At 40.9% G+C, this 8709-nt stretch overlaps 1 non-coding gene across 1 annotated transcript; it reads left to right on the top strand.

Annotated features, from left to right (window-relative positions):
* Positions 1-376: 376 nt before the first annotated feature.
* On the top strand, positions 377-483 carry LOC130972755 (small nucleolar RNA R71). The gene has a single exon (XR_009083918.1). It is a non-coding gene; the product is annotated as a small nucleolar RNA R71 (small nucleolar RNA).
* The last annotated feature ends 8226 nt before the right edge of the window (positions 484-8709 follow it).

An 8709-nucleotide genomic window follows, 5' to 3' on the forward strand; every position in this document is an offset into this window, starting at 1 on the left:
AGGTGAGTTTCCAATATAGTTGGCTTATTCCCAGTCACCTTCTTCTCCTAAATTCACTCCTTCTTGAGCTGGTGATGAAGTGATGACTGCTGCAACTTGATTTTCCTCCACCTTCTTGGTATGATCTACTAACTGCTTGGTGATCATCTTATTTCGAGTTAGCAATGCATCCATGTGGTTCAGCTCTATTACTCCTCAAGTGTTGCTTCTTTTAGAGGCATAGAAGTAGTCATTCTCAGCTACCGTCTCAATGACATCTATGGCTTCTTCAATGGTTTTCTTCTTGTTTAGAGAGCCTCCTGAGGAATGGTCTATAGCCTTCTTTGACTCATAAGAAAGACCTTCATAGAAAATGTGAAGTTGAACCCATTTATTGAACATATCTGGTGGGCATCTTCTTATTAAGTCCTTGAACCTCTCCCATGCCTCATAGAGAGTCTCACCATCTTATTGCCTGAAAGTTTGCACCTCAGCTCTCAGCCTGTTAATTCTTAAGGAGTGTAGAATCTTGCCAAAAACTTGTTTACCACTTCTTCCTAATTTGTTAAGCTCTCCTTTGGGAAAGATTCAAGCCACTTGGATGCCTTGTCCCTGAGTGAAAAAGGGAACAAAAGCAGCCTATAGACATCCGGGTGGACTCCATTAGACTTCACAGTGTCACAGATTCTCAGGAAGGTGGTTAGATGTTGGTTGGGGTCTTCTTGAGCACTTCCTCCAAATGAGCAATTGTTCTGAACAAGAGTGATGAGCTGGGGTTTTAATTCAAAGTTGTTGGCATGTATGGTGGGCTTTTGGATGCTACTTCCACAGTTTCCTGGATTTAGATTGATGTAAGAGCCTAAAACTCTCCTCTCTTGCTCAGCATGATTTGCAGGGCCTTCTCTAGCATGGTTGTGAGCTTCTCCTTCATGATTATTTTCTAAATTCTCCTCCATGTTTGTTTCAAAATACTCTTCCTCTTCTTCAACACCAACAACTCTTGCTTCCCTCCTTAGTTTTCGGAGGGTCCTTTCAGGTTCTGAATCAAAGGAAGTTGAAGTTCCCCCTCTTCTCCCTATCATACAACTAACAAAGCACACAGCAAGAGATGAAATGAAGAGATTATTCTTGTTAGAGTGATTGTTAGTGTGAGTGGTGCAATTTATCAAACAGTTAGTGGGTTAGTGAGCAGAATTGTAAATAATAACAAAGAAAGAAAGAAAACAGAGAGGGTATAGGGAATGAGGACGAAACTAAACAAACTGAAGGTAAACGACTGAATAAAGTAAACAAACAAAAGAAAAAGAAAAATGCTCAATCTAGTGAACTTCCAACTTAATCATTATTGATACAAAATCAATCCCCGGCAACGGCGCCATAAACTTGATGCATGAAAACTTGTCTCTCAAAAAATCTCCCTTCGGCAAGTTGGTGGACGAAATTGTGATCCTCAAAGTTGGTCTCTTTGTACTTGTATGAAATTTAAATATTGGCTCTATCAAGAATACCCCACAGAGATCATGGTATGATGAATTGGGATCTTAATAATCCCTGGTAATGGCACCAACAGCTTAGTATTGTTGTTGGACCAAAAGAGTTACAGGCACTGTTAGAGAATCTCACAACTCCATTCAACTAACCAGTAAGTGCACTGGGTCATCCAAGTAATACCTTACGTGAGTAAGGGTCGATCCCACAGAGATTGTTGGTATGAAGCAAGCTATGGTCACCTTGTAAATCTCAGTTAGGCAGATTAAATGGTTTATGAAAAGTTCGAAAATAAATAATAAACAAAAAATAAAATAGGATAGAAATACTTATGTAAATCAATAGTGGGAATTTCAGATAGGCGTATGGAGATGCTGTGCTCCTCTTGAATCTCTACTTTCTTATTACATTCATCCAATCCTTCTTACTCCTTTCCATGGCAAGCTGTATGTAGGGCATCACCGTTGTCAATGGCTACATCCCATCCTCTCAGTGAAAATGGTCCTATGCTCCGTCACAGCACGGCTAATCATCTGTCGGTTCTCAATCAGGTTGGAATAGAATCCCTTGATTCTTTTGCATCTCTCACTAACGCCCAGCCTTCAGGAGTTTGAAGCTCGTCACAGTCATTCAATCCTAGAATCCTACTCGGAATACCACAGACAAGGTTAGACTTTTCAGATTCCCGGAATCCTACTCGGAATACCACAGACAAAGTTAGACTTTTCGGATTCCCATGAATGCCGCCATCTATCTAGCTTATACCACGAAGATTCTGTTGGGGAATCTAAGAGATATGCACCCGGCCTAAGGTAGAACAGAAGTGGTTGTCAGTCACGCATGTTCATAGGTGAGAATGATGATGAGCGTGATGAGCGGATAATTTATACGCTTTTTGGCATTGTTTTTAGTATGTTTTTAGTATATTTTAGTTAGTTTTTATTATATTTTTATTAGTTTTTAGTTAGAATTCACTTTTCTGGACTTTACTATGATTTTGTGTGTTTTTCTGTGATTTCAGGTATTTTCTGGCTGAAATTGAGGGTCCTGAGCAAAAATCTGATTCAGAGGCTGAAAAAGGACTGCAGATGCTGTTGGATTCTGACCTCCCTGAACTCGAAGTGGATTTTCTGGAGCTACAGAACGTTAATTGGCGCGCTCTCAACGGCGTTGGAAAGTAGACATCCTGGGCTTTCCAGCAATGTATAATAGTCTATACTTTGCCCGAGATTTGATGGCCCAAACCGGCGTTGCAAATCAGCTTCAGAATTCCCAGCGTTTAACGCCGGAACTGGCATAAAAATTAGAGTTAAACGCCCAAACTGGCATAAAAGCTGGCGTTTAACTCCAAAAAAAGTCTCTACACATGAAAGCTTCAATGCTCAGCCCAAGCACACACCAAGTGGACCCCGAAAGTGGATTTTTACGTCATTTACTCATTTCTGTATACCCTAGGTTACTAGTTCACTATATATAGGACCTTTTGATATTGTATCTCTACCTCATGACACATTACACGTTTCTCATTGTATTGTCCACGACATGAGTCTCTAAACCCCATGGTTGGGGGTGAGGAGCTCTGCTGTGTCTTGATGGATTAATGCAATTACTACTGTTTTTCATTCAATCACGCTTGCTTCTATTCCAAGATATCACTTGTTCCTAAACTTGATGAATGTCATGATCCATGACACTCATCACCATTCTCACCTATGAACGTGTGCCTGACAACCACCTCCGTTCTACCTTAGATTGAGTAGATATCTCTTGGATTCCTTAATCAGAATCTTCGTGGTATAAGCTAGAATTGATGGCGGCATTCAAGAGAATCCGGAAGGTCTAAACCTTGTCTGTGGTATTCTGAGTAGGATTCAAGGATTGAATGACTGTGACGAGCTTCAAACTCCTGAGGGCTGGGCGTTAGTGACAGACGCAAAAGAATCACTGGATTCTATTCCAACCCGATTGAGAACCGACAGATGATTAGCCGTGCTGTGACAGAGCGCGTTGAACATTTTTACTGAGAGGATGGGAGGTAGCCATTGACAATGGTGAAACCCTACATACAGCTTGCCATGGAAGGAGCCTAGCATGCTTGAAGAAGAAGACAGTAGGAAAGCAGAGGTTCAGAAGATAGAGCATCTCCAAAACCTCAACCTGTTCCCCATTACTGCAAACAAGTAATTATTTCATGTTCTTTTACTTTTCACAATCAAACCTGAGAATTATTGATATCCTGACTAAGAGTTACAAGATAACCATAGCTTGCTTCAAGCCGACAATCTCCGTGGGATCGACCCTTACTCACGTAAGGTATTACTTGGACGACCCAGTGCACTTGCTGGTTAGTTGTGCAGGATTGCAAAAGTGTGATTGCAATTTCGTGCACCAAGTTTTTGGCGCCGTTGCCGGGGATTGTTCGAGTTTGGACAACTGACAGTCTATCTTTTTGCTTAGATTAGGACTGTTTTGTTTTTGTCGGTTTAGAGTCTTTTATTTGAGTTTAGTTTCATATTTTAAGTTTGGTGTCAATTGCATGCCTTTGTTTTCTTTTAATTTTTCAAATTTGCATGTTCTTAGTCCTTTCTTGTTCTTTAAAAACTCTAAGTTTGGTGTCCTCCTTGTGTTTTTCCTTTAAAATTTTCAAAAATTTGTGTTTGATTTTCTAAAAATTTTAAGTTTGGTGTCATTTTGTTGCTTTTTCTCTTTCCTCTTTTCAAAAATCAAATCTTTTTCAAAATAATTTTCAATCATATCTTTTCAATTGCTAATTCCAAAATCTTTTCAATTAACTAATTGATTTGGTTCTCATTTTGCTTTGATCTTATTTTCTTTTAATTTTTGAAATTTTATTTATTTTCCATTTATTTTATTTTATTTTTTTTTGGTCACTTTTAGTTAAAAAAAAAATATTTTACTAGACTTGTAAATTCATATCATATTCCCTTCCTCCATCATGGACTTAAGTGGAATTGAACAGTCCAGAGGGACTCTGGGGTCATTTGCTAACCCCATTACAGATGCATATAGGAATAGCATCTGTATACCTCCCATTAAAGCAAGCAGCTTTGAGCTAAATCCTCAACTCATTATCATGGTGCAGCAAAATTGCTAGTATTTCGGTCTTCCACAGGAAGAACCTACTGAGTTTCTGGCACAATTCTTACAAATTGCTGACACAGTACGTGATAAAGAGGTAGATCAGGATGTCTACAGACTATTACTGTTTCCATTTAGTGTAAAAGATCAAGCTAAGAGGTGGTTGAATAACCAACCTACAGCAAGCATAAAGACATGGAAACAGTTATCAGACAAATTCCTGAATCAATTTTACCCTCCAAAAAGGATGACACAGCTAAGGCTGGACATCCAAGGCTTTAAACAAGAGGATGATGAATCCCTTTATAATGCCTGGGAGAGGTATAGAGGTATGCTAAGAAAATGCCCCTCTGAAATGTTTTCAGAGTGGGTACAATTAGACATCTTCTACTATGGGCTTACAGAAAAAGCTCAGTGTCTTTAGACCACTCAGCAGGTGGATCTATACATATGAGGAAGATGATTGAGGAGGCTCAAGAGCTTATAGATACTGTTGCTAGAAATCAACATTTGTACTCTAGCAATGAGTTCTCCACAAAAGAAGAAGTTATGGTAGTAGCCACTGATCCTAATCCTCAAGAACAGATGATTGAGCTTAATCAGCAATTACACTTGATGACAAAACAGTTAGCAGAATTTAAAGAAATGCTCCAAGAAACTAAAATTGCTAACAAGAACATAGAATCACAGTTGAATCAGGCAAAACAGCAGCTATCTAAACAGATAACAGAAGAATGCCAAGCAGTTCAACTGAGGAGTGGGAAGACATTGAGTAACACTGCTCAAAGTAGCAAAAAGCCAATAAAGGAACAATTGACAGAGGATAGCCAAACCACTATCCAAAATCCCTCTGAGGACAGTAAGAGCCCAGAGAGGAATACTCTTGGCGTTCAAACGCCAGAAAAGGGGGGAAAGCTTGCGTTAAACACCCATTCCCTACCCAATTCTGGCGTTCAAACGCCAGAAAAGGGGGAAAAGTTGGCGTTAAACGCCCATTTTCCACCCAACCCTGGTGTTCAAACGCCAATGGGGAATCAGACACCTGAGAGTGCTGATAGTAACCCCTCTAAAATGGCTTCTCCAACCACTTCTGTAAGGAATAAACCTGCAGTAACTATGGTTGAAGAATATAAAGCCAAGATGCCCTATCCTCAGAAACTCCGCCAAGCGGAGTAGGATAAGCAATTTGCCCGCTTTGCAGACTATCTAAGGACTCTTGAAATAAAGATTCCGTTTGCAGAGGCACTTGAGCAAATACCTTCTTATGCTAAGTTCATGAAAGAGATCTTAAGTCATAAGAAGGATTGGAGAGAAACTAAAAAAATATTTCTCACTGAAGAATGCAGTGCAGTCATTCTGAAAAGCTTACCAGAAAAGCTTCAAGATCCATGAAGCTTTATGATACCATGCACATTAGAAGGTGCTTGCACCAAGACAGCCCTGTGTGACCTTGGAGCAAGCATCAATCTAATACCTGCATCCACTATCAGAAAGCTTGGGTTGACTGAAGAAGTCAAACCAACCCGGATATGCCTCCAACTTGCTAATGGCTCCATTAAATATCCATCAGGCATAATTGAGGACATGATTGTCAAGGTTGGGCCATTTGCCTTTCCAACTGACTTTGTAGTACTGGAAATGGAGGAGCACAAGAGTGCAACTCTCATTCTAGGAAGACCTTTCCTAGCAACTAAACAAACTCTCATTGATGTACAAAAAGGGGAAGTAACCCTGAGAGTCAATGAGGATGAGTTCAAGTTGAATGCTATAAAAGCTATGCAGCATCCAGACACACCAAATGACTGCATGGGCACTGACATTATTGACTCTTTGGTGGAAGAGATCAATATGACTGAAAGTCTAGAATCAGAGCTAGAGGACATCTTCAAGGATGTTCAGGCTGATCAGGAAGAACCAGAGGAAACAAAAGAATTTTTGAAAATTCCTCAGGAGGAGGATAAGCCTCCCAAACCTGAACTCAAACCACTACCACCATCCCTGAAGTATGCATTTCTGGGAGAGGGTGACACTTTTCCAGTGATTATAAGCTCTACTTTAACTCCACAGGAAGAGGAAGCACTAATTCAAGTGCTAAGGACACACAAGACAGCTCTTGGGTGGTCCATAAGTGATCTTAAGGGCATTAGCCTAGCAAGATGCATGCACAAGATCCTATTGGAGGATAATGCCAAACCAGTGGTCCAACCACAAAGGCGGCTAAATCCAGCCATGAAGGAGGTGGTGCAGAAAGAGGTCACTAAATTACTAGAGGCTGGGATTATTTATCCTATTTCTGATAGCCCCTAGGTGAGCCCTGTCCAAGTTGTCCCCAAAAAGGGAGGTATGACAGTAGTTCATAATGAAAAAAATGAACTGGTTCCTACAAGAACAGTCACAGGGTGGCGTATGTGTATTGACTACAGAAGGCTCAATACAGCCACTAGAAAGGATCATTTTCCTTTACCATTCATAGACCAAATGCTAGAAAGACTAGCTGGTCATGACTATTACTGATTTTTGGATGGATATTCAGGTTACAACCAAATTGCAGTAGATCCTCAAGACCAAGAGAAAACAGCATTCACTTGTCCTTCTGGCGTGTTTGCCTACAGAAGAATGCCTCTTGGTCTGTGTAATGCTCCTGCAACCTTTCAGAGATGCATGTTATCCATCTTCTCTGATATGGTGGAGAAATTCTTGGAAGTCTTCATGGATGACTTCTCAGTATATGGAGACTCATTCAGCTCCTGTCTTAACCACCTAGCACTTGTCCTGAAAAGGTGCCAAGAGACCAACCTGGTTTTAAACTAGGAGAAATGTCACTTTATGGTGACTGAAGGAATTGTCCTTGGGCACAAAATTTCAAGCAAGGGAATAGAGGTGGATAAGGCAAAGGTAGAGGTAATTGAAAAATTACCACCACCTGCCAATGTTAAGGCAATCAGAAGCTTTCTGGGGCATGCAGGATTCTACAGAAGGTTTATAAAGGATTTTTCGAAAATTGCAAAACCTCTGAGCAACCTGCTAGCTGCTGATACACCATTTGTTTTTGACACACAGTGTTTGCAGGCATTTGAGACCCTGAAAGCCAAGCTGGTCACAACACCAGTCATCTCTGCACCAGACTGGACATTACCATTCGAATTAATGTGTGATGCCAGTGACCATGCCATTGGTGCAGTGTTGGGATAGAGGCGTAACAAGCTTCTGCACGTCATTTATTATGCCAGCCGTGTTCTAAATGACGCACAGAAGAATTACACAACCACAGAAAAAGAGTTACTTGCAGTGGTCTATGCCATTGACAAATTTAGATCCTATTTAGTAGGATCAAAGGTGATTGTGTACACTGACCATGCTTCTCTTAAGTACTTACTCACAAAGCAGGATTCAAAACCTAGGCTCATAAGATGGGTGTTGCTTCTGCAAGAGTTTGATATAGAAATAAGAGACAGAAAAGGGACAGAGAACCAAGTAGCTGATCATCTGTCCCGAATAGAACCAGTAGCTGGGGCGTCCCTCCCTTCTACTGAGATCTCTGAGACTTTCCCAGATGAGCAACTCTTTGCCATTCAGGAAGCTCCATGGTTTGCAGATATTGCAAATTATAAAGCTGTGAGGTTCATACCCTAGGAATACAGCAGGGTGCAAAGAAAGAAATTAATTTCAGATGCCAAGTACTACCTATGGGATGAGCCATATCTCTTTAAGAGATGTGCAGACAGAATGATCCGCAGATGTGTACCCAGAGAGGAAGCACAAAGGATCCTATGGCACTGCCATGGATCACAGTATGGGGGACATTTCGGAAGTGAGCGAACAGCCACTAAGGTCTTCCAATGTGGCTTCTACTGGCCTACTCTCTATAGAGATGCCCGAGAGTTTGTGCGTAACTGTGACAGCTGCCAAAGAGCTGGTAACTTGCCTCATGGATACGCCATGCCTCAACAAAGGATCCTAGAGATTGAATTGTTTGATGTATGGGGCATTGACTTCATGGGTCCGTTCCCACCATCATACTCAAACACTTACATTTTGGTGGCAGTGGACTATGTATCTAAGTGGGTAGAAGCAATCGCTACACCCACTAATGATACTAAGACCATGCTGAAATTCCTCCAGAAGCACATCTTCAGCAGATTT

This window comes from Arachis stenosperma, chromosome 3 (assembly GCF_014773155.1).
Source record: "Arachis stenosperma cultivar V10309 chromosome 3, arast.V10309.gnm1.PFL2, whole genome shotgun sequence".
NCBI lineage: Eukaryota > Viridiplantae > Streptophyta > Magnoliopsida > Fabales > Fabaceae > Arachis > Arachis stenosperma.